Source organism: Pipistrellus kuhlii, unplaced genomic scaffold (assembly GCF_014108245.1).
Source record: "Pipistrellus kuhlii isolate mPipKuh1 unplaced genomic scaffold, mPipKuh1.p scaffold_m20_p_4, whole genome shotgun sequence".
In the NCBI taxonomy this organism is placed as follows: domain Eukaryota; kingdom Metazoa; phylum Chordata; class Mammalia; order Chiroptera; family Vespertilionidae; genus Pipistrellus; species Pipistrellus kuhlii.
In genome coordinates, this window is record NW_023425540.1 from 61220081 (window position 1) to 61247643 (window position 27563).

Below are 27563 nucleotides of genomic sequence, written 5' to 3' on the forward strand. Positions count from 1 at the left end.
GTCTTTTTACCACTCCAATGCAAGAAGACATGCAAGTCATTTCACACAGCTTTTTCGTTCTTAGGTATTCTTAAAAACACTAATAATAATAATAATAATAATAATAATGCCCACCCCCAAATAGCTCAACCCGATGTTCCCAGAAGAAAATGATTTCAGAAAAAGGTGCCCACCTGGCTTTTAGTCCACACAGCTCTGGCCACTTGCAAGGAACATAATAATCTCCTCTGCATTAAAAAAAAAAAAAAAAAAAAAAAAAAAAGTTCTCCAGAATCATCAGGTGGAGGACACACTTCAAACAGAGAAGTGAAGCAACAGTGAGTTTGCCTTCAATGGCCTCCGCCCCCTCCCTGTTGCAATTAGATTAGGTCTTTGGTATTATTTTAAGAGTGATTGTAATTTAATTTCGGTGAGGAAGAGTGGAGTCCATTGTTTACTTACAAACAAACAAAAGAATCTTCTCCCCAGCACTGGGATTCCTGCTTGGCTGGTTCTAAATAGATGAGGCTGACCAGATATTTACCATCAGCTCGGGGAAGAAAGAGACTTTGTCTCGGGGAACCAGAGTCCTGGGAACTCGGGCCACAGCGAGGCATTGCTCACTCGGCACGGACTCTGACCAATCAAAGTCTCCCCGTCCACATCACGGAGGTGGGACCCAAACCGGGAAAGAGAAAGCCCCTACGTGCCAGCCTTTGGGGAGACGCCGCTGCAATAAAATTGTGAAACAAACGCTGGCAGGCGAACAACAAAGCGCAACCACACACTGCCATATGCTTATCAGGGTTTGAGGCGGGGAAAAGGGCCCCCCAGCTTCCAGAGGGCCCTGGCAGGGATCCCAGGGCCCGCGGCTCCTGAATAAGCGCCCTGTGCCTCGCTTCCTCCAGGTACCGCATTGTCCGCTGCCAAGGGGCTCTCCGCGGAGTCAGAACAGCTGCACAATGCAGCGGCCTCTGAATGGTCCCGGAGCTTTTCATTCAGGCCTCGTGTGATTTTTCTTTAAAAAAAAATAAAAAAAAAATAAAAAAAAAATCCACAAAGCTGGTGTTCTTTTGTGCTTTACAAAGGCAGTGCCTTTCTGGCTCCAAGTTTAAGACCCGTGAGCCATTACGAGAGGCGAGGTGGACAACATATTAGCATTTTTGAAAAAAAAAAAAAATAGAAAGAATAGGTGTTCCTTAAAATCAAGCCCAGGATAAGAGCAGCCCAGGATGTGGAATAGCCACCCGGCCAGAAGCAGCCCCAACAGCAGTTAGAAGGTATTTGACTCCTGTGGTTTTGATGAAAATCTTTTGGCAACTATGTCTCTCTCACACATACACACACACAGCAGGCACACACACACACACACACACACACACACACACACAACATGCACACTCACTCAGATCTATCCATAGGAAACTACAGCATTTATTCATAATAAATCCACTTTTTGAAGGGGAGGAGGCGGGTAATACAGAGCTAGAATGCTTCTGTCTACAAGACGCATCCTGTTCAGGAGAGGGTAAATGACTTGCCCACAAACACAGATCCTTCTCAGATAAACAAGGAGGATGTCCCGGTGCTCCCATACTGCCCTGCGTGGGAAACAGTGTTTAGGGTCAGTGGGGACCAGATCATGGGTGTTGCCATCTGCCCAGTCTGGCCTGCAACCCCTAGCACTGTTTTCCAGTTTTCTAACCTAGGGAAAAAATCCTGTTTATCATCCAGAATCTCAACTAAACACTGCAGATAACAGTAACATGTGCCCTTGGGGTCGCTGCAGAGATTAAGTGAAAGTGTAGCAAGCACTGTATAAACATTGGGTTACTATGACTGTTACTACTAGGAGCAGTGGCAGTGGCATTTTCACCTTCTCAGGAATCTTAATGTTTTAGGAGGGGAAAAAGAGAGGAAAAAGATAACAAAATGGATATTAAAAATAACCACAAAGGTATATGATTAAACATACGGGGAATAAATTCAGGTAGATCATGCAAACAGAACGTTTAATTTTTTTTTTATCTACTCTTAAAAACTTGGGTCAGGTGGTTCATAGGACTTTACCCATCTGTTGTCTTCACAAGTGAATATTACACCTCTTCTCCATTTACTTGGCTCAGTGGTTGAATTTGTTTTTTCCAGTATTAGTAATAGGCTTTGTTGGTTCTTTTAAAACATGTTGTCTTCCCCAAACAACTTATTGCTGATCATGTACCATGACCGGTGGGTATCCTGACGTAATTCAGGTGGACAGCCAAAATGCAATGCCAGCCTGGCCAGGTGGCTTCTGGGTTCGATTCTTGGTCAGGGTACTAATGGGAGGCAACTGATTGATGTTTCTCTCTTCCGCTCCTTCCTCTCTCTATAAAACCAATAGAAACATATCCTCAGGAGAGGGTTAAAAAAAAAAAAAAAGATGCAATGCCACTTACTGTCCTGAGATGTCAGCCTCACACATGAGGAGCCACCCAAAGTGCTGGGATAGGCTCTTTGTATTCCATGTTTTCCAAAGCTCTGTGGCACTGTCACTTTACATGAGTTCTCAGAATACTCTGTTCAGAGGAACAGAATTTCAGTTAGTGTTGTTAGATGTGCTTTTATTTGCAAAAATAGTTTGTGATGTTTTTGTCTGTTATTTAACCTGTTATGTAAGTTAGACTATACTACTTAAAAGCTGCTTTTCATGTACTTATATTAATCTTGGAGTTGCCAGGATTTTTTTTTTATGGAAGTTATTCATAACAAAAAGTAACATTTTTTCAATTATGTGTTCTATAAGGCAAGCACATTTTTTCTTCTTTATATAATCATAAGCCTATTTTTCTTTATTATCTCTCTATATATAAAAGCCTAAGTGACCATTATGACTGGTCGCTATGACATGCACTGACCTCTAGGGGACAGATGCTCAACGTAGAAGCTGCCCCTTAGTGGTGAGTAAGGTCCCACAGCCAACCTCCTGTGGCCTGCCAACCTCCTGAGGTCCCTCCCCATGGTGGCTGGCCACCCCCTCCCATGGTCCTCCCCCACCCTCCAGGACTGGGCAAGATGGCCCCAATCATTGGCTAGGCTGAGGGACCCCACCTGTGCATGAATTCGTGCACCGGGCCTCTAGTGTATTCATAATGACATTTTGGTCAACAACAGACCGCCTATACGATGGTGGTACAACAGGCAGCCTAGGTGTGTAGTTCCACCTAATGTGTGTCTGTGCACCCTGTGGTGTTTGTTCAAGGATGAAATCACCTAACGACACAGTTCACAGAATGTATCCCTGATGTTATGCACCACAAACCAATGAGCCACCTCGGGCAGTGAGAACAAACAGCAGTGGAGTTTCACTGTGATGACCTGGGCACACGTTACGTGGCAGGTCTGCTTCCTACAGCTGCAGGTGACTCTGGGTCGCTTTTGCAGCTTGTGTTTGCTTTTGGTCTCTCGCCTGGAATGTGTGTCACATTCCTGATTCTCAGGCTGGTGAAGATCTGTCGACTATTGTGTGGGCAAATAATCTGACATGCTTTGAAAAGCATTCTCTCTGCTTTGCCATCTGAGAACAAAACAAATCATTGAGAGTCGTTGCTTGTAAGAATCGTCTCACTCCTGCAGCTGTGCTGGGCAGCATGCAGAGCGCCTTCCGTACTCGGAGGTTATACTCCAAAGAAATGGCTCCCAGAATGGTAACATGGTAACCGCGTGACGTTCATTGAAATGCATCTCAACAGTTCCTCTAATGCTGACCCTCCATCACACATACATGTAAAATAACTCATGGATTTCCTTCAACTTCTTGATTTCACTTTTAGAATTAACACCATTTTCACCAGTGGTAGATGCTCAGATGAAATGGTTTGCAGGGTCTTTGAAGTCCATATACTTTGTTTTAGTTTTTATTTTACTTCTGTCCTACAAGTTCTTAACCTCTTGATTTTTATACACAGTTTTAATTATTTTGGTCATCAGTCATATCTATTATTCTCTCCATGCAACCTTAAACTAACACTAGATATAGAAGACATTATATTGCTTTGACTGGTTAACTTTCTAGTGTGTTAAGTGTTCTTGAGAACTTTCTAATCTAATTCATTGTTCTGTTAAATCCTTGTTACTGTCTCAAGTTCATTTCATCTTATTCATTTTCTTATGTGCATTTTTTTATAAAACTCCTTTTCTTACACTGTAACTTTTTGGTTAGCTAAAAGATTGGTCTTTTTTTATATACTTAGTCTGATATTTTCTTTAGATACGTGGTAGTATTCAACTACTCGTTTTCAGGGCATGTAGTTATCATAATAGTAATACATACATTAGGTGTATTTTTTTATTTGGGAAAGTATCCATTATCATGCTTCTGATGCACTTTTAAAGTAGATGAATACAAAAATTATTATGATAAAACTGGACTCCATCATCATTATAAACTCCAACACGGAGGCTGTTTTCTGCCCCCACATGTGTGCAGTCACCAACATATTGGAGGTCTCTATCCCTGGATAAATTCCTGCTTCAGGTGTTCACAAAGATCCTGATTGGGGGCTATAGCTTCTGTTTCAACTCACTTCTACTGGGAGGTACTGGTCCCTTGCCATACTCTGACATCGAGGAGAAATTAATTCCCCCATCATTCCCACATGTCACTTAACTCTCTCTCTCTCTCTATGTCTCTCTCAACAGAACCATGATTTGGCAAGATATGGGGTGGGGCATGCAGCTGCACTAGACTCTTGCCCAAGATTCCCTCTTTGCTTGTAATCAGGCATCCCTCATATTTCACAGAGACTGATATTGTGTATGCATGTGCTACATAACTAATTTCAAAAGAGAGAGAGAGAAAAAAAAAAAAAAAACTTGGCTCAAACTATCATTTTTGTTTCTGCCTTGGCAGTTTATTCTCACCAGACTGGCACCAGTATCAGGCAACAACTTCTACTTCAGATCAGCATCTTTTGGCACTTAGATGACAGTGTATTTATTTCTGTGTGGCTGGATGCAGACAGGAAAAAGTCCTGTGCAAATAAAATTTTCCATTAGCAGTACTGAACTTATATACCACAAACTTCTCAAAGCTCTCGATCCATCTCAAAACAATAAAACTCACAATCATGATAGTGTTAATGATTATGTTGATGACAACGTAAGCAACTTATAGGGAAGATTGTTTTGCCCCACTTGATCCTAATTGGGGGCAAATAAAGGAGGCAGGTCTGGACCATGTCTTTGTCAGGCTGGAAATGCAAGGTAACATTCATGTGGGTCATTAATGATGGGTGGTGGGGGTGGAGGTAAACACAAAAACAGCTGAATCACAAGCTGGCCTGGCTACACAAAATGCTAATTAGTGATGATTACTGTGTCCCTGCACTTTAAACTGATAAGAACAGAAACTGCACTTGATCTTAGCCAAAAGGCCGAAAAGCGATGTTCATGCTCTTTAAATATTCAAAAATCAGAATTCAAATTAATACCACAGGCCTTTAATCTAAACCTGCTGTGTTTGCTTTCAGAAGTCCTATTATATCTATTGTGCAGGGTGCAAGGGGAAAGATACGGTCACCAAAATTATTATTTATTTTTAAATGATAACTAGCATCCAAGGACGTTTGAAAGTAACATTCTTAAAAGGCATCAACTCCAGACTAACATGACTATATAAAGGGTTAATCACTGTGCATGTTCCTGTGCCAAGAGGCCACCCACACAAGTTCATCCCATCAGTACCAAGCTCATCTTATTGTCATTACAAGTTCAAATGCTAATTAACAGTTACAGTGAACTTGGTAACATCTTACACATGAATTGGTATCTAGGGCAGAAGAAAATCTTAAGTTCTTTAAGATGCTTTATTTACCCGGTTAACAAGTCTCATGTGCAGAAGCACATGTCATAGCTTGGTAAATGCATTGGTGGTTGCCCATGCATTTTCTTCTCCATGTTTTCTGAGGATTAAGTCACTGCTCCTGAGAAGGTAGGTAGGCTGGAGAGCCATAAAAAATTAAGAATCTCTTTCTGTCCCTTCTTCATTTGAGATGCAGGAATTGGTGTGGGATTTTTAAGACTTTGCATAGGGAGTTTGAGATCATCATTTCTCATATCTTTTACAGTTGTTATTTGCTAACCAAATCATTTAGGAGCCACCCATTGAAGCTGCTACCATAACTGAGCAATATCCTGGTATTTAATAAGTCAGAGATCTGGACACTTCTTTGGGAAATAATGTATCTTCCAAAGGACACTCGGCATTTGCTCTAGCCTCCTCTTGCATTTTATTTCTTCCCAGGAGACCCCTCCCCAACCTCTTTATTTGCAGATAATAGCCTTTTTAAAGGACTCCGAGTGTCCCTTTATCTCTCATTAATATGGTTCAGAAAAAACTTGTTTTCTCCCCTCTCCTTTACCTCAGACTACAGGGAATTTGAAAAGCAAAACGGGTTCATGAATTTAACATATCAAAGAAACTAAAAGTAAAATAAACAAAAACAAAATTAAAAAAGCAAATAAAGAGGCAAATATCACAGTCCTAGGATTCCAGAATAATATGAATTTATTTGAAAATGAAATACTAGGAGATTAGGGCAGAACTTGTGGGGGTTGTCATCATTTTAAACTATGAATAAAGCTGATTCCTGTGCTCTGCCGGAGGACCAGGAAAGTGTCTGTGGTTGAATGGCATAGGGGGCGAGAGTGAGGGCAGGAGGGTCTCCTCTGTTCGGTCTCCAGGTCTCCATTTCCCGGGACTGGCAACCACTTCCACTACCTCCAGCAGCTGTGGCTCTAGCACCACTTGACCCCTTTCCCTGGTAGTGTTTGTCCTTCCGGAGACAGCATCGTTTTCCATTTGGAAGCCTGAAGTTCTGTGCCTGCAGTTCTGTTTGAGTGCTCACAAAGCCCAAGCAGCAAATCATGAACTGGAAGGGTTTTCCCCCCAAAGTTCAGAAAATACTAATTCTTCTGTGTCAAGAACATATGTCAGTTTCCTCTTTCAGCTACAATGGGATGATGACTGGTTTTTCTGATATGACTCTGAATGTCTTTAATTCATAGAGCTGCTGTTTTTCTATTTCATTACTACCTAAATTTTCCCGGATGTGTTTTGTAAATCTCTCACAAGACCCCTTGGCTCAGTAAAACCCCCTCCTTCTCCTGCTCCCTCCTATGTAGCAGCAGGTGAGCAAAATGATCCAGTTCAGGGGGAAAGAGGGTTTTTCATCAACTGATACCCCACTACTTTACCTCTCAAGAGGGTAGTCTTCAACACTGCAGAGATGTCTCAATTTTTTGTTTACTTGGTCTAGTTCCTACAGAAAGTAGGATAATCTTCTTCCTGAATAATTCTCATTTCTCTTGAAACATAATAGGCTATACAGAAATACCCACTAATATAAAAAGCTTAACAAATAGGCTTGTTATGTTTTAAAAAAGGCCAAGAATAAGCTTTTTAATTCAGAGTGAATGGTCCAGACTGATCAGCATGTGATACTTGCCAGATCTTCTCCAGAGATTTATAATCTGACCGGTTTCCTGGCTTTGCAGGGCTGCTTAGGCCAGATTAGGTAGCAGAAATACACTCCCACATGCGGATAGGAGTTAGTGCTAGAAGAAGACAAAGTAAATGGGACCATATGATAAGGCCAATATGCATTTAGATAATGTGTCAAGTCTCCAACGGTCTTGATCAGGTCTCCAATTGGTTCAATCTAGGCCCAAGCTAGCCCTTTTCACTCTCCTGGCAGGCTCCGCAGCTTCTCCCTTCTGCTTTCCTTCTTCATTGAATTCTTTAATCTTTTGGGCAGCTCTTAAAATACATTCGACAGACCTCTGATTATATGGCAGATTAAATGAACCTTGATAGCAGTAGGAAAAAATAGAATTCTCTTTGCTCCCTAATGTTTCCAAGAAATAACCAGTTACTGGGAAGGCTGGTCATAGACAAGTGTTTCTTTCAGCAACATATTTACACTTCTGGTTTATGACTGTGGAAGGCACTCCTTCCAACTGTTATCACAATGGGTGGTCCTCCTTGCACAGAGTTGCTTTCTGGGATTGCTAAAAAATCGCCTTCCGGGTCCTCCTTCCCAGCCCGGCCCGGGGTCAGGCACAGCCTACTTGGCAATTTCCTCATATGCTTCTTAGGAGAGGCCTCCCATGACTCTCAGATTGGCTTCTGCCTGCCAAACAGGGCTGAGATCATTACATCAAAATGTTATTACAAAGACAAAAACAGATTTGTAATTACTGTGATATCACCATTTCTGGTCAATGTTTCTCTAGGTTGGTATTTATTGCTTTTAGACTTTGGCATACAAGGTCAAAGGGGCAGAGGGCTTACCTGCAGCCACACCCTTCACTGTTACAGGAAACTTGGTTGTTCTGGAAAATGGCAGCCCATGTAGAGACAAGGACCCACCTACTCTCTCTCTGTAGGCGTGAAGATGCCATTTGGGTGTGGCAGCAACCTGTGCTGAACAGAGGCTTCTGTCTGTCCTGCCATCTTCAATGGCCCCATCCAGGCCGGCCATCCATCCAAATGCAGGGGTGATGTTGGCAGAAATCCTCATTTGCCTTTTAGCGTCAGGAGCTATCTCCTATCTTGTGAGGCTGTTGCGATGAGTCAGATTGTTTTTTAAAGAGCTGTACGGCATTTCAAAATCAGGAAGCTCTAATAAAGTGATGGCAAATCGTTTCACTAATAAGTACGTGGTAGAAACCAAGGGCAGAGTCTTGGTTTTGAAACCTGACAATAAGCCATAATCCTAAAGGCCACTGAGATTAGTGTCGCTCCTATCACCCACATCTTGTCTCAGCTCCTTTTGCCCACGTGGCCTTGGGGCTGTTAGGCAAATATTGGGCTTCCGTGACACCCACCACAGGTTACAAGCATGTCAGGGTGCAAGTTAAGTTCCCGGGACACTTTGATTGCTTTATATCTTCAGAGACAAACTACCAACAGGTATCACATCCCTACAGTGTTCTTAGCTAGCTTTCCAAAAATAGCTGTCCTCTTCCTAAGACAACCCCATGTCTGCACCCAACCCCCTAAGTGGGTCCTCTTACCTCATGTCCATATGTATGCCAACCACCAACCCCTTATTAGAATGCAGATTCACCTCCAGTCCTTCTGGCCTGGGGCCTGAGCATCTGCATTTCCAATAAGCTCTCAGGGGATGCTAATGCTGCTGGTTGGTGGGCCACACTTCAGGAGCAAGGCTTTAGATCACTTGTCAGCCGGATGAGGCTGTAACTAAGTAACTGCTGGGAACTCTTCCCTGGAGCCAGCTGACCTCCTGGACTGCCTGGAAAGCCCGGCACACTCATTATACAGATCCTCATCTAACCGCCCTCCCCCTCCAATGAGCAGGTCAGCACCAGGGGAAACACAGCTCTCAAAACTCAGATGCTGAATACCATGCTGAGCCCGCCCATGTTCCCTGGTGCCACCTCCTCGCACTTCGGCCATTCCCACCTCGCTTTATCACTCATTATTGCAAATCTGAGCAAACACAAGCTTCAGCCTGATAAGCATTCAACCGACTTTTCCATAAATATAGATTCTCATGAAAAACAAAAAGGAAAAGGAACATAATGGAGAGGTGTTATATATTCAGTTTATTTTTGGTTCAAAACCTATTTTTTTCGTTAGGCTTGTGGCCTGATTTCCATTTAGTCATCCTGTTTGCTCTTTGTATCAGTTTTTTTTCTGTTATTCTAGGAAAACTTTAAAAGGATTTTTAAAAATCTATTATCCTTAGGGGAGGGAAAAATCTGTCCTTTTATTCTAGTGCCTTAAAGAAATGGTAGGTGATTCTGGGCATGTGCACCAAGTGTGCTAAGAGGTGGAGCTCTGAAAAACTCACCGTCACTGTTATGGAAAGATTAGCTTGATCCTATCCTTCCAGATCATTCGAAGTGGACTCCCAGCCAAGGCATGGGTGTGCTAAACCTTCTAAATGTATCTACACTACGTTTATATTTGTTTACTTTTTAATATTCAAACATATGAAATGAACTCCTAAAATGCCAGCAAACTGGGTAGGTGTCTGTTGTTAGAACATAGTGGTTTTATATATTAAGATGAAAAGGGCTTTGTTTTCCAAAGTATTTATCTTTTTTTCCTCATTACTTAACTATTTAATTAATGTCTCTTTAAGTAATGTGCTGATTAAGAAAAAAATCTTATCTATTAAGGAAGCTTCTAAAGCAGAAGGCTTTTATTTCATAACAGGATTACTAAGAAGTGAGCATTAAGGCTGGCTAATAATGTCTTTGGATCTAAACCAGGAGAAAATCCAATGATGTAAACTGCTATATGTCTGGTACTTAATAAAAGAAGCCGAATGATCCCTTGAGTCAACACCCGTGAATGGAAAGCATTCTGCAAATAAGGAGGGAACATGATCAGCACGATTAATCAAGGTATATTATACCCAGAACCTTGCAATCCTAAGCTACTCTTTGAGAGTGGCTCAAGTGCTTTTCGGGGCTACTGATGCTGTCTCCAACGTGCTAAGCCTTATCCCCGGCCATGCGTCTGTTCGGGGAACTCTGGCTCCCGGCATCATGGTGGTTGTGTAAGGCCATCCACCCCCATCACTTACATTCACACCTGCAGACAGGGATGTCGGGCAGCCCTGGAACCTCATTGTCTAGTTTGGGTTTGACGTGTCTTGAATTGGTTTCAAAGCTCTGTGGCCTCAACACAGCTGGGCACCACAGAATAGCAAGGGCCAGTTATAACGCCTGCACCCCCTTGACAGCTTTCTCTTGTCTTTCTTTTTCCCCCCATACTTGAGATTAGATTTATGGACCTTAATGCTTGCTTCCAGGGAGGACTGGCACTCCCCTGCCATAAATGGGACATTTAGCTGCCATGTCCCAGTCAGCTCAACAGTGGTTCTCAAGGTCCGCCGTGTGTTTCAGTGAATATCGCATTTCTTGTTACACTGAAGCAGAAAACTTGCTTTGGGGTGAACGGAGGGAATTTTCAAGAACTTGCCATGGAGGACAGAAAGTATGTGTTATTTTATACAGACAGCTTTGCAGGTGGTTCTGGAAGACTGCAAGGGCTGCTAATACATCACTGGGATTTTGATGGTCAAAAATATAAAACAGGCCTCCTAATATTCTCGTTAGATTGAAAGCTCTTTTTAATTTATAGTCTATAAATATAATGGTGTACAACATGCAAAATCTACTGTTGTGCGTAAATAATACATTTTTCATTGATGTAATTTGTTCAGCTGGAGGGTTTAAGATGTTTCCAAAATAATCTCCCTTTCAGTACAAAACTGAGGCCAGGAACAAAAAGATCTTTCCCATAGATTATATTTATTCTCTTTGCTTGTACGGCTTCAGTTCACCTTAAAACAGTGCTCTTCACAAGAGTTCCATTCCGTAAACCATAATGATGGAAATTCAAAAAGATTTTGTCATCCAGAAACATTTTACATGAATGCTGCTCTGGAAACTGAGAGAATCGTGGGATAGGTCTGGCCTTCTCTGCCTACAATTTTTTTACTTCTAGAAAGAAGTGTATAATAACTGAAGCATGAGCTTGTAGACACAGTATCCAAACCACTATTTTAACAGTTCTTAGTGCTAGCTAATGGGAAGACCAAATAAGCACTTTCCAGTTCAGGCTCTCAATGAATCAACTAAAAATCAAAATTATCACAAACAACAAAACGGACCCGATAAATCATCTTGAAGGTGTCTCTGAAAATTGGGAGGGGGAGGGGGAGGAGAGGGAATTGCATACTAAATTCCCTTAATAAAGCCAAGAACCTGCTAAGAGATTACTTTATAAGCCTTTATCATTTGAGGGCTGAATCAAAAAATAAATTTCTCTTGGGCCTGGCTGACGTGGCTCAGTGGTTGAGCACTGACCCATGGACCAGGAGGTTCAGGGTTCAATTCCCCGTCAGAGCACATGCCCAGGTTTTGGGCTTGATCCCCAGTAGGGGGACGTATGGGAGGCAGTCGATTGATGAGTCTCTCTCATCAATGTTTCTATCTCTCTCTCTCCCTCTCTCTGAAAACAATAAAAACATATTTTTAAAAATTGCTCTTGGATTCTGAGATGTTAGCTTTAATAATGGTTTAAGTTCTGTTTTGTACCTCCCATAGCATATGGAGATCTCAGATACTAGAACTGAACTCAGTTCATGCTAAAGCCTGAAGAGAGATAAGAAGCAGAAGGATTGGCTTGATTATGTTTATCTCCTGGAAGAGAGGGAGTACCATGAACCTCTCAGGACGTATGGGAGGAGTAGGGTAGGGAGCCGGCATGGGGGCAGCTCCAGCCATGGCCCTCAGTTGAGGCTCAGTGCTGCCCATCCTCTGACTGGGGAGTTAGGGAGGCTCCTTTTCTTTTCACCTCTGCCAGCACTGACCAGTGAAACAAAAAGTAAACGGAAAATGGAAATTGCAGATATGGAAAAAAAGATTGTATTTATAATGTTACTTATAATAGGTGAGAAACTACACCCTCCTTAATATCTAATTATAGTTAACAGAATGCACCATGTGAGTACTTTCCTAATAATAACACAGAATGCAGTAAACCATTTATGTAAAATTCATGAGAGTGTTCCCCCATATCATTACATTATATGTTTGCAGAGCTTTGAGTGGTACACGAACAATTATCAGAAGGCTCAACAGTATTTGTGCACTATCCAATACCTGTCTGCCAAAGGCCAGTGGTCTTTGGCGGGCAGGTGACAGCACTTATTCAGTTGGCTGGGAAGAGTTCCATTGCTCATAGGCCTTCTAAATGGGCATCTTAAGATCATGGTTAAGCCAGTGATGGGTCCTTACCTTGTATAGATAGAAAATAAGGGACATATCTCTTCTGGGTTTGAATGAAACAGGGTTGATGAACAAAGAGTTTATTCGTTTTAGAGGCATTTTAAGTCGCTGTCATTTTAAAATGTAAGTATTATAAATACCCCTAAATACTTATTGTATTGGTACTGTATTTCAAGTCATTAATTTCCATAATATTTTATTTTATGGCTACTTCTAAGCCTCCTTGGTTTTATTTTAAAAGCAAAATAAACATATCTAACAAAGGTCACAAATTTCATGCTGTCAGCAATGTCTGGGTTATTTTAAGAAAGGAGAGATTACTAAGAGAATGATCCTCTCAGAGGTTATCTGACACCATTACTCCACCTTTTAGTTCTTGAACTTGAAACCAGCTCTGTGAAATAATACTCTAAATGTGCTAATGTTAACAATATCTACTGACACAGAGAACCCCCATGTCAGGTAAAGCCTAGCTTGAAAGCTGGCCTTTAACAGGGTTTACTGAATCACAGAAGAAGCAAAGGTGAGAAGGAAGGAGAGATTTTCTGAAATGATCAACTTCCCAAGGCCCTTTTAGCAGGTGCCCAGCAGACACCTCTGTGCCCTGTGGTCTGAAGACCTCCCGCAGCAGCCTAGTGCTCTTCACTAACAGTGAGAACAGTGCCTTAGGTTACCTGGGGCTTTACAATGCATAAAATGCAGCATTTGGTGCGCACCAAAACCTTGGGAGAAAAGCTTGCCTTTCTAATCATCTCACACACGAAGAATGATATTCTCAGAACCATTAATGAAAACAGAGGTTCCCAAAATTCACTCACCATCAGAGTCACCTGAAGGACATTTGATGCCTGTAAATTCCCAGCCTCAACCCTGAAGATAGGCCTTTGGCAACCCATTATCCCAAATAGCTTCATGCCTGCAATTCTCCCCCTTAAGGACAGAAACCCAACACTGTCAAAAGAGGACTTGGGTTGGCAGGTCACACTGAATGCAAAGGTAATTAGAGTGTAGTATGTTCTTGGGACCTGGAAGGTGAATGGCTTTGTAGAATTCATAAAACATCACTCTGATGAGACATAGGCCATGACCAAAGAGAACATGGGTAGGAAATACCTGAAGGGGTAGGTGGAGAAGGGGTGATAACCAGGAACTTAGAGGTGTCAGAACGATCAGGTAGGCAACAAAAGCCAAATTTGCCCATGTTGCAATTCAAGTATAGAACCAGTTCTAACGATATTCTACACACACACACCCAGACACACACACACACACTCACACACTTTGCAACTTATGCCTCATCAACATGCTTACATGAATAAATGGTTTTGGGGGAAAGAGTAAAAACAGAAAACACATATCTAGTATTTACTATAACAGTTCCTTAAGGCAATTTATGCATAATGATTTATTTAATCTTCACAGCAACCCTATGAGGCAGACATTATAGCTATTCGGTTTTACAAAGAAGGAAACTGAGGCACGAGAGGTTAAGTGGTTTGCCTGTGTCAGAGGCAAGTGAGTGGTGAACTCTGGATTTGAATCCAGGCTCCCCCACTCTGCAGGGTGCACATAGTTGTTTGCTAATGTCGTTTCGCTCCCACTCACCCCTAAATTTTGACCTGGTCATTGAATTCAGATAAAAGAGGTATCTCAGAGGATGTAATCACAACAACCTTGCTCTATTAGTTTTCTGTTTGCAATTAAACACAGACATGCTACAACATCAACATCAATAATCCCACTAAGGGATTAGAATGCCGGGACTGACAACCTAAAAGTACCAGGAGCCATCAACTTCCTGCCAACGAGGGGAAGGAAGGCTTTCAAGGTACCTGCCCAATGTTTCCACAGGGACTCTGCTGAAGGTCTGTCACAGGATCCTGTCTATAATGCTGACTCAGTTTTCTGTATTAACCTGAAGAAACGGTAACCACAGAAAATGTAGGCATGCCAACCACTGCCCACATGTCACTGGCCCCAGTCAGAGTTACCGATGAACCTTGAGGGCACTGTGAGGCCAACCTTTGTGCTTACTCTTCATTACCTCCTAGAAAGTGTAAAAGCATTGTGTCCATTGCCTAAGGCTTCCTCTGACGTCCACGTTTCTTCTTAAAAAGGGATTTTGTAGCCGTCGTCCTTTTCAGCGTGTTTCAGTTTTGCCACATTTAGGCAAAATGACAAGAACACATAACTTTGCACTGACTATCTTTTCATTCAAGAGGAGAGTGTTTCTTTTCCTTTTTCCAAACCAGGGCAAAGGTAGGTGCCATGATGCAGCACATAAAACAGCTTTGAAAAGCCTTGCACTAATTACTTGGCCACCCTGTGGGTCAGTTAATGATTTGGTACTAAATGAAATCCTCCAAGGTGGGGCCCATTCGAGTGGTGCTCTGTGCCATCTCTCAGTTTCTCAGCACAGCTGCTGGAAGCCCTGGAGGGAGTGAGGGCAGCCAGCCTCCCCTAAGCAGAGCAGTAGGCCCATCCTCGCTACTGGGAGGAGCGTTCACGGTGCCAGGCAGCCTCTGAACCCGCAACTCCGCAACTCCAGACCAGGTTCTCTCTCAACCCTTAAATCAGTGGGAGACAATTACTCACACTTACACTTACTTACAGGAAGTGTTTTAATGGGGGCAATTTTACAAAAATCCAATAGAAAATTATTTCGTAAGTGGTGCCACATGTTGCCAGATGTGACAGAAATGAAAATATTTGCATTCAACCATTGCCAAAATATGCTAGAAAGTTAAAAAATAAAATAAAACGTTAATGTGGATTGTGTGTAGACGTAGATAGGCAATGATGGGGACCTTGACTCCGGAGGAGAGCAGTTCTCTGCATAGACGCAGGTCCATTCATTCATTCATTCATTCCAAGAATCCCTGCCAATCCTCAAAGAACACTTCTCCACTTGGAAAATGGGGACAATATTACTAATTCGCAAAATGCCTTGAAAACTATAGATTAAAAAATTAAGTATCTATCGAACATTCAAATAACATACAGGGAGGGGCAAAAAACTAGGTTTACAGTTGTGAGTGCATGAAACAATTGATTCTTGTATTATGATTTATTAATTGTATTATTTTTCAAAGGAACAGTGGTCAATCTACTTTTTGCCCCACCCTGTAGATATAACTTGGTAGCAGGCCTAGTTTTGTGACTGTGTTGGGAAACTTCTATAAATAATGCTCACTTTAAAGACAGTCATCTTGTTTACCTTTGAGCACCTGAAAAATCCATCAAGTATAATTTTACCCGAATTTCTTATCGGCTTAAGTGTAACCCCTGTAGGAAGACCCCTGCTGAATTCCAAGTTCAGTCCCTCAAAGGGATTCAAGCTTCAACACGCACCACGTCAGCTGCTTTGGCTGATCATGCTTGGCGTCATTAGCGTCTATTTAATATGGCAGCTGAGGCCTTGTGGGTCCCTTGCAAATGGGGGAGAGCGGAGCCCAGGAGGGAAGTGAATTCTAATTGCCTGCCGCAGGACTGTGTGGCGCTGACCGTGACAGAGGCCAGGCGGGAAAAGAGGAAAGCTTTAGAGAAGGTCTGTTGTCCTGATGAAGTGGAATTCCTAGAACACACTGTGCTTATAAAATGCGATTTGGCTCCACAGTGCTGGGAGCAAACAATGGGCTCAATGGTACCCAGCACTGGTTGCTGGGCATATTCTAGCTCTTTTAGTCGGGACTGCCTTTCATTCATGGGAGCAGGAGCCACACTAGAGAATGGGAAGGAGAAATCCTGAGAGTAAAATGTTAGGGGAAAAAAATCCATGGGCTTTCAATCAGGGTGAATACCATGATTAAGATATCCTTTCACACTCAACGTGAGATAGCCATAGCAACAGCTAGCAAAATATGTCTAGTCCTTCAACTGGGTTAGTATAGTAGTGACTTTTATTTTTTAAGGAAGGTCTGAGGAGATCCCTCCCACACCCAGCCACCTCCTTAGGTCTTTATTATTTGGAAAAGGTGAGGAAAAGGAGGCTAAAATGAGTGTGGTTGGGAGTGGGGGCTGCAGGAGTTTCAAGAGGGTCTCTGTCTGTGCCCTAACCTGTATGTGATCTGAGTCCATGGCAAACAATGAACAATCACATCAGTAAAAATGTAGTAAATCACCTACTATAAAACCCATGACCTGCCTTGGAAAAACATTACTTGTCATTCTCTAAATGGGTAACAGATTCGATCAATAACAGGCCAGGAGTTCAGAGTTTGTTCCCAACCTGTAAAATTGAGAGTGAGAGAGGGGAGAACTTCTACTCCAAAAGTGCCCCAGTCACTAAAAAGACAGCTTAAATCAAAGACTCTTAATTGTAGCCTTTACAAGTAGAAGCAAGTCCACCTAATTATGAATGGGGCATTGTCAAACCAGTTTGCCCCTGAAATACTCACTTTAATCTAACTTTGGTTAAACTATTTGAATAAAATTATATTGCAGCTATTACCGACCAATTACAACTACAAGTCTGAAAAGAAGCACATACTTTCTGTTTGAGAGTGCACAGGAAGGTAATATGTAATCATTTGTAGGATGTCTTTGTTCAAAGACTACTGCACAGAAACCAAACTGTGGAGAAAATTCTGCACTTCAAGACTTGCATTGTTGGGGTCAACCCTTGACTTGCCCACCTTCTTGAAAGGTTTCCGTGGTTAAGCACGTGCCCAAGCACACATACACATGAACAACACTGACTATTCCTTGGCAGCGTTTATGTCTAGAAGCCCAGGAACCAGAAGTCCTGGAGCAGTGGTCGGCAAATATGTGGCTCTTTGGCCCCTTGAATGTGGCTCTTCTACAAAATACCATGGCCTGGGCGAGTCTATTTTGAAGAAGTGGTATTAGAAGAAGTTTAAGTTTAAAAAAATTGGCTCTCAAGAGAAATTTCAATCTTTGTACTGTTGGTATTTGGCTCTGCTGACTAATGAGTTTGCCGACCACTGTCCTGGCGGATGGAGACAGCTCAGCCTCCTCCCTGGGCTGGAAGGGTAGGCATGGGCCTTGAGGTGGTGCAGGCAGATCCAGCCCATTCCCGCCTTATTTGTTCAGGTCATTAGGAAGGTGCCAATTAGCCCCTGTTTTCATGAAGGTCTTTGTGTTGTGAACATCTGTCCACTAGCATCTGGCCAGGGCCCAGTCCATTTCACGAGAAACACCAAACAGCTAGCTGTCATATGGTCCTGAGTTTGGGTGAAATGACCAAATGAACACAATCTCCCTGCTACTGGGGAGGGGGCCCCACTTCCTGTTATCCATCTCTAGGCAGACAAGTTAGCACATTGCCTAACTCCTAACCAGTACCTGCCTCATTTTTGTGTGTTAGGCTTTTCATTGGAGGACATATTTGGGATGGATAAAGCCAGACTTGACTTGTTTTTTATAGCTCGGGAGCTAATGATCCCTTTGACCTTTGTTTTTCTTTAATTGCCTAACTTCTCTTCTGCCTTCTCATTAGAGCTCAGAGAGTAGGGGTGAGGGCAGGGTTGGAATAGGGTTTTACTTTCCAACCCATCCACCATGCTGTTGTAGTGGTTCAACTCTCAGATGTTGTGAAAAGTGTTTAAAGCCAATTAATCAATTCAACATTTTCAGTTTGTTGGTATTAGTCATTGATTCCACCTATTACTTAAAAGTTATATAAAAAGTTGTATAAAATACATTTTATGCATTGGTTTTGAGTCAGATATTAAGTTGACAAAGATGTTGGACCCTCTTTGTTAGTGAAAATTTCTGAATATTATGACCCCAAATACAACACTAATTACAATCTAAATTTTACATACAAAAGAGTGAGAAGACCCTCAATATTCCTTCAGTTTCCACGCCCTCTATTCCCAGAGTCTAGGAAGGTTGCAGTTCAGGACATTGCCTAAGCCTGATAAACACAGGCTTGTCTGAGCACTAGACTCAACAAAGGCAAATTAAATCTGGAACAAAACCTAGTCACCTCACTCAACACCTTACTTAGCATTTTGGAAATATCTAATAGGATCTAATATAGCTCAAAGCACATAATACATACATACACATACCGGTACTAAATGTTCCCTAAATAAAGTGAAATGATGAATGATTGCTCTATCAGTTATTTTAAGTCATGCCCTGACCCACAAAAGAACATGAAGGAGGAGACAGAAGCAGCAGAAAGACTCATCTGGACTGTATTCATCTTGTCATTTTCTTGTCTTTTCGATTCTAACTTACATGCCAAGAACCATACAGCTGGTGACAACACACTGAATGTAATCCATTCTATTAGGGGAACTTGCTGTCAAATTGCAATAACTGATTTTTTTTTTTTATCCTCACCTTGAGAATATTTTTCCATTGATTTTTAGAAAGAGTTATCGATGTAAGAGAAACATCAATTGGTTGCCTCCTGGATATGCTCCGACCAGGACCTGGGCCAGAGAGGAGCCTGCAATCAAGGCACATGCCCTTGACCGAATAGAACCTGGGACCCTTCAGTTCGAAGACCAACCTTCTATCCACAAGCCAAACCGGCTAGGGTGCAACAACTGATTTTTATCGAGTGCTTACTGTGTGCCAGACATGCTTCTGGTCCATAGGTTCTCGTTTAGTCATAGGAATCACTTTAAGGGTAGGCACTGTCAGCATTCCCATTTTACAGCTGAGGAAAACCAGGCAGAGAGATTCAGTAATTTTCCCAAGAACTCATGGCCACTAGAATAGGAAATTCTAGAGCTCACACTTTTAACTACTGTCTCACATCACCCCCCTTGAGGAAAAGCTGATTCTCAACTGTAATTTTGACCATCGGCTTCATTCTCTATGTCCTGCACTCACGTGCTCTTAGTTGTTCCTCCCGATCTTAGTCTCAAAACGTCAGAGAAATCATGTGGCCAGTGTGGCTCAGTGGTTGAGTGTCAACCTAGGAACAGGAACGCCAGGGTTCAATTCCCAGCCTAGGCTGTGGGCTCAAACCCCAATGTGGGGTCTGCAGGAAGCAGCCCATCAACGATTCTCCCTCATCATTGATGTTTCTATCTCTCTCTCTCCCTTCCTCTCTGAAATCCATAAAAATATATTTGAAAACAAAAACTTCAGGAAAATCAGCAGCAGCAGTAGCCATTTTTATCAGTTGCTCTGCTGGGAGGAGCTGGATGTATGTATCTTTGTAATCCACTGAGAATGCCAACATTATACATGCAAAAAACAGCTACTGAGTCTGAAATTGACTCTCTACTATTACCAATTCTGGAGCAAAAGCAGAATTGGCACCAGTGTCAGAAAGTACTTAATGCCCACAGTTTGGGCTGCAGTATGGGTTTCTCTTCTTAATAGCTTCAGAGAATAATCTACAAAGGGCTGAAATTTACTCTTTGAAGGTTTGGAATAGGATTGTGCATTGAAGTTTGAGACCTCTTCCCTGAGGGCTAATTATATGATAAACTTTGAGGCGGTCCGCTCAGAAATCTCCCACCTGATGGTGATTGAAATGTTTTTTCTTGACACTTGTAATTTTTATTTAAACTTACTAAACAAGGTCTTTTAGGCTTATTTAGAGAGAGCTTATTTTATCATATATCGCTCTTATGAACACACACAAAAGAAAATAAGTGAAATTAATTGGACAATGTAGTCCTAAACCTTCTCGTCTAGTATTTGGCTTTGTATTCGGAGTTTGACTTTAAATTGCAGTCATCGCTGTGTTTTTCCTCACACAGTGTAGCAGGTCCTTGAATAACATGGCTTTCTTATAATGTTGATGCGGTGATTAGCCTATGGTAAAAATGATTTCCTTATATTCATGTCGTTTCTCTTAAAGTCACAGAACCTATCCATAAAATTAAGTGAGGACTGACTGTACTGTTTGCTGCTATCAGAGCTTTGGTGATGGGCACTCTTAAATTTGTGCACAGCCTTTCAAACCATGGATTATAATTTGTTAGCACTGCATTTAGAGACAGAGTCTAGCTTGCCTAGGTTAGCTGCTGAATCGTTGGTAAAATGTTCTATTATTTTTTTTCACCTTTCATGGGATCTAAACAAAGTGGTTGTATTGAGATTAAGTAACACTAGAGGGCAGCCTGCAAGTTAGAAAAACAAATGATACTACATCTGTTCAATAATTTGGCATCACAACAAGTAATCTACAGTTTATTTTCTCAGCATTGTGACACCAACTTAAATATGGCAACCCAACATAAAAGAATCAAATAATACCTTAATGTTTAATTTTAATGTGCCTTTAAAATAAGACATCAAAGCAAACTGTATCATAAAGATATTTCCCCCTTCCAGAAACCCTCTCAATTTATGAAAGCTCCCTAAGGATACTTGATGTTTCTAATCCTGTTTCACTTCTGTTTTCAACCTCTTTTAAAAATATGGCACAAACCCTTATTTTACTATAGAATAAGACATTCCCTTTGCAAGTTTTATTTAGAACCCTCTGAAAGGAAACTGCAAAGTGAAGGGTAAATATGTAATACTAATTTTTTTTTTGGATTCTTTTTTAGAGTACAAATGTTATATTCAACAACTAAAGTCACAGGAGGATTCCCTGAAGCAACTGTACAGCATCAATACTATGTAGGGGGTGGAACATATCCAAGTCTCTGATACCTTGATCACCTGTGTAATGAAGATTGATTTCTTTCTGAAAAAAAAAATTATTAAACACTTTTTTTTTCCCAAAGTTAGCCTAATGCAGAGAGAGAGAGAGAAAAAAAAAGTCCTAGCTATTTGCTAACACTGTCTTATTAAATAAACAACACAAGTTAGGTGTTATTTGTTTTTGTGAATGACATCATTTGTAACATTTCAATTGCTCAAGGCAACTTAAGAGATAAACACTTACATAAATATGCTCAGTGCTGGGTGGGGAGGGGCAGGGAGAGATGAACACACACATATCTAATTTAGAATTAAAAAACTTGCATAAAGTAAAATAGTTCGGAATGAAAAAGGAATAGGAGACAGGTGGCTCGATGTATGCCCCAATTCTCAGGAGTGAATCACTCGCCCTTGTTCCTCCTGAACTTTCGTAACCAGTTTTTATGGGGCTTCGCTCTTCCTCATCTTCTGCTCATCATGCTATGGTATTAACCTCCCTGATGTTGGAGAAAGTGGTCCCAGCTGCCAGACCAAATGTGACAATTTAAACATTTAATTTCAAATCTTTAGCACTCCTTTCACAAGCTGGGTGTGAGCACAATGGGATGAGGTCCAAGGCTTTGGTATTTGGCCTATTATGTGTCATGTAAGTAAGGTTTATCATCGCTGTTAAATATTAACTAGTTTCGCCCAGCCAGTGTGGCTCAATGGTTGAACATTGGCTACTGAGAAGGTCATGGTTCCATTCCTGTCAGGACACATGCCTGGGTTGTGGAGACAGCTGATCAATGATTCTTTCTCATCATTGATGTTTCTATTTCTCTCTCCTTTCCTCTCTGAAATCAATAAAAATATATTTTAAAATATATATTAACTATTTTTGTCTATAAACCTGGGTCCTTAACCTGGCCACTATCCTCACTCTCTGCTTAGTTCCCCAGAGGGGACATCTTGGAACCATTTTTTACTCCTTTCACTCCCCTATCTCACACATCCAACTGCCAACTGGTCCCTAAGTCTTTTTTTTTTTTTTTTTAATATATTTTTTTAAATTTCAGAGAGGAAGGGTGAGGGAGAGAGAGAGAGAAACATCAATGAGAAAGAATCATTAATCAGCTGCCTTCCACATGCTCCACACTGAGGACCAAGCCCTGACTGACCTTCGACCTTCTGGTTCATAGGTCGACACTCAACCACCGAGCCACGTTGTCAGGGCAAGGTCCCTAAGTCTGGACAACTGTATCTTGTAAACACACCCAGAATATGTCCCCCTTTTCCACTTGCAGTGCTAGCAGATTTGTATTTCTAACACACCTTTGATGATGTCATCAAGAGCATCACCTGCCTACACCTCCAAGTCCCCTCAGGAGAACAGGGCAGAGGCCTCCACAGGCTGCTCTCAGTGCCCCTTTCTGTCCTCAGGGCTTCCACACCTCACTACCAGCTCCCGGGAGGCCCCTGGCTGCTCTGGGGCCAATGCTTTCATTTCCTGCCTCTGGACCTTTGCTCCTGCCTTTCCCTTAGACCCACTGCTCTTCCTCCCCTCGCCTCCCACCTCCTAAAACCTCTCTCATTCTTTACATACAACTCAAATGCTTCCTCCTTCGCAAGGGCCTATCTGAGCTCCCAGCTGGACAGAGCTGCTCCTTCCTGTCCTCCTTAGCATCCTCACCACTCTGCTTCTGGGATGGAAAACAGACCTGATACTACAGTGATTATGTACCCACCCTTCTCGCTAGAATTGGGCCCAATTTCAGGCCTATGGTGAGTACACAATTAATAGATTCTAAACTGGGTCATCACTGTGTCTCTTCAGTATCTAGCACTTGCCTGACATAGATGCCAAATACATATCTGTTGAAGGCTGCTGCCTTCACTAGACCTGGCAGCATGGATGGAGAGTAAAATGACTTAATCAGGGGGGGATCCACGTATACCGTGCCATACCAAGTTATTCCTTGCTGAACACGTGTTTCTGTTTTATGGGCATAAGTTGCAAGCCCCAGGAGGCTACTCCTGCCAGGGTATCTGGCTCAACCTTATGTCCCTCCAGTGCTGCCCTGCACCTCGGCCAAAGTTTCCATCCTCATGTTACTGTTTATTCTTATCCCTACTATAAAAGAGGACTAGAATCCCAAATAAAAACAGCCTCCGTTTTTCAATTGATCTCCTTTCAGATGACAGGCTCAAGACCCTAAGAGCCTCCGGAGACAAGGTTCAGAAATGGCTTTCCATGGAGAAGCAGAGTTCAGGCCCCAGCTGCGCAGTAGCCGCAGGAAAGTACTTGGAAAGCTACTTTTGTTCTGTGTCAGTGTTCAATCTGCGTAATAGGCATAACGTGAGAACGTTCATCGTTGGAAGACTGTAATGGTTTTTTAAGTATTGAGTGAACAGTGAAATAACACGGAGGAGCACAAAACTCAGAGTCAGAAGGTGGGGAGCTTTGCCTCAAGCCCTTCCCTTACCAGGTGTTCTCTTAGGCAAATGATTTGACCTCTCTGAACCTCAGTTATCTCATCTTTAAATTGGGTAAAATAATACCTGCCTTGCCTTAACCCGGGATGTAATGATATTAAATGAGGCAATGTTTAAAGAGGCACTTTGAAAACTGTAAACACGTTGGAAATGAGGTCTTTATTATTAATAATAGCACTGTAAATACTGGTGATGCTGATCATCACCTGTTAGTAAGCCTGATTTCTAAACCTGATGTGGGGCTCAGCAAGGGTCCTGCCAGGTGAGCAGCCCTGTGCTGGCACCTCGCTGTGGAAGCAGCCAACCTCTCCTTGGGAGGTGCCACCCAGGAAAATGTGTCCCCACAGTAAACACAGGCGCTGGAAAACAATGAAATATGTAAATGAGTTATGATTACTTTTACTAGAACAAGCCCCGGAGGGAGTTAAGACTAAGTATAGCTGACAACAAGAAAAGATACTGCCCTTCCCTGCATTTAAAACCTTTTCAAGCTCTACTCCGAAGAATTTGCATTTCAATAACAATGTGAGAATGCCAAGCTATTCCCAGCGTTGCGAAGCCTCCTCTCACACACCTGCCTGTTGTAGGATCTGCGCAGGCAATTTTGTTGTCCTTTCATTCTTGGGAACGGATGTGTTTGCGCGATATGAGCAGGTCTTGTGTTCGGGACATGACAACATATGAAAACGAAAGCTCCACCCTCCAAGATATCCCATGAGAATTAATTAATCAACATAGTTGACATGTTGAACTTCCTCTCATCACAAATGAGAGGAAACACCTTGTAGATAAAAGTTGACTTTTTAATAGTAAACTGTTTCCTGTGCTCCCGCACATCCCTTTAAAAGAAAAACAAATCCAAGAGATGTTTGTTACCTTTTCTCTTGGCTACATACGACACTACTCGGTTCTTTCTACTTTTGACATCAGTAGCATCTTCTCCTGGCTGGGCAAACTTGGGATCATGATGCTGGGTTGACTTTATAAAAATAGTAAAACCAGCCCTAGCCAGTTTGGCTCAGTGGATAGAGCATCGGCCTGTGGACTGAAGAGTCCCAGGTTTGATTCTGGTCAAGGGCACATGCCAGGGTTGTGGCCTCAATCACCTGTAGGGGTTGTGCAGGAGGCAGCCAATCAATGATTCTCTCTCATCATTGATGTCTCTCTCTCTCCTTCTCCCTTCCTCTCTGAAATCAATAAAGATATATATATATATATATATATATATATATATATATATATATATACACACACACACACACACACACACACACACACATATATATAGAAATTATTTTACATAATCACTACCCTAGAACACAGTACAGCAAACATTACAAATCAATTTAATTTAGGCACTTTCTCCTTAAGATGCTTATAGATCAGTAAGCTTAATTGTAAAAGCAAAGCAATGACAATAAGCACACACTCTACTGCACTAGATGAGTTATATGCTATTAGTTTCATTATATAAGCTACAAAATGATTAGTCACGGAAACTCAGTTCTTAAGTTGGACTTAATTTATTATATCTAACTTTCATTAGAGCCTCTAGTTACAAGTTGAATGTAAATAGTTCCCTAACAATATAATTCAGCTTATTGATACTGTTCTAAAACCCCATGACACAGGACAAAAGCACTTCCAACAAGATGTGAGACCTGTTTCCCTCCAGGGCCTACCAGAGTTCCTGTTCTGTATTTGTCACCATGGGAAATACTTTTGGGCAAAGGCAATACCATGTGGTCCGCCATCCCCAGTGTATGGCAGCGTTCATTTGAAGGGACTGAGGCACCACTCCAAGTCCCATCCAGTCTTTGGGAGGAATGGCCTTAAACCCAGGTAGAAGCCAGTAAATGTCCCCTATTTTGTAAGTAAATTACTTTAAAATTAAAAATGGTTCACCTGCTATTCCAACATACTCTGCATCTGTATTGACCCCTTGGGGGATAGAGCATTTTCCCACTCAGGGAAGGATGCAGCAAGACATTTTTCATACACTGACAACCTAGTGTGGTGTGCATGGCAAGAAAACGGAAGCATTTTCAAGTCACTACCATTGGAAATGTTCCACCAATATACACTGTGTGCCTTGGAGGCACAAGAGAACATCTTTAATCAGAAATCATTAATTAAGGTTAATTAAAGTCCACACTGTATTGGACAGACATCCACACAAAAGTACTGCTTGCTTTATTTTTAAGGTTCCATGTGTAGTATCTTGCCTGACCTGACACCCAAGAACAATGCCAATCTGTGACTGTAGAGAGGACAGCAAACTGAGTTCACACAAAAAGCTACTTCTTCTCACACCAAAAGCTTCTGATCGGAAATATGAGTCCCACTGTTCTCTCCCACTCCATCCCCTCTCTCCCACCCTTAAAACAATGAACCTAGGAGAATACTATAAAGTGTGCAGCACATATTTTCTTTTCCTGTCAAACAATTGGGGGTCCAAATGCTGAATTTAAAAATGCATGCTTGTTTTGCTTCATGGAGATATTTGAGGGGGACCTGGAGAAGGGCTGGTGGATAATTGCAGCCGATGGGTAAGCCAGACCACATGATCAAAAACTGCTGTGAAAAGTGTTTCTCCGCAAGGAATTCCCATGCCCAGAAGCCTGGTGAAGCCAGTAGCAATTAAGGGCATGTTATCCTTTTAATTTACTTCAAGTTATTGGCCTCTAAAATCAATCATTTAGTGTGGTTGGGTAAGGGAGGGGTCAATATAATAGGCACGTGCATTAAACATGCTTGTTGATCTAACACATAAAAAATGTGACAGGCTGGATATGGGGAAATTTGAACCAGTTGCTTTGAAGCTCACCCTGAAATGAAAACTAGTCATTTTCTAGCAAAAAATAAAATAAAATAAAAGGAGCTATTTTTCTAGATGAGGCCCATTTGTAATGAATTAAAGGTTTTCTTCTTCTGAACCTGCCTGGATTTTCATCTGATGCTTGGCATGTCCCGAATTCAGTGCCATTTGCACCAAGTGTAAGATTATTTTATTTGATGTTTTAGTCTATGAGAAATTTAATGGCTCAGCTTAGACTCGTCGAAGTCCTTGAAAGTCCACCTGAGATTGGGGAAGAAAACATTAAGAAGTGCCCCAGTAGTATGTGTCATAAAGGCCAAATTTGCCTAACAAAGGAAGGCTGCGTTCCACATCACACATGAAGCACATAAACCCAGCTAGTATGTGGGTTTCCCTCTTGCAGCAATTTACTTCTCCAAATCTTTTCTTGACTCAGTCATGCAATAAAAGCACAACTGGAGAGAGCGTTTCCTAATCAACCCTTAGGTCACAAACCTAAACACAAAATAGCAAGATATTACAATGACAGAAAGTGGGGAGGGGGGAAGCTCCTATACTCAAGAGTTGACGAAGCACCAGACCTATGGGCCAATGTTGCAAATACAGCCAAATGGTCTCTAGCTCCTCAGTAATGTGTGTCAAACCTAAAAAAAAAATAAAGGTGAAACCTGAAGGAAAGCACTAAATGTTTGCATTGCCATACCCAGGCAGGGGATACAACACTCCTGAGGTCATTTCATTTATTTAACCATCTGCTGAGCCAACACCGATTTATGAAGCTGAAATGTTGAGCGAAGTCATGAATGCCCTCATTTACCTCCACATTTATAAATAGTCCCAACGAAGAGTTCGCACCCTTGTGCTTTCTCGTCGAAAGATGAAAGTGACATCAGCCCCT

At 41.9% G+C, this 27563-nt stretch overlaps 1 protein-coding gene and 1 pseudogene across 7 annotated transcripts in view; both read right to left on the reverse strand.

The window, feature by feature from the left end:
* SEMA6A (semaphorin 6A) overlaps positions 1-27563 on the reverse strand; it is a 126327-nt gene that overhangs the window by 87981 nt on the left and 10783 nt on the right. The window lies entirely within an intron of this gene.
* Positions 5257-5405, reverse strand: LOC118704056 (annotated as a pseudogene).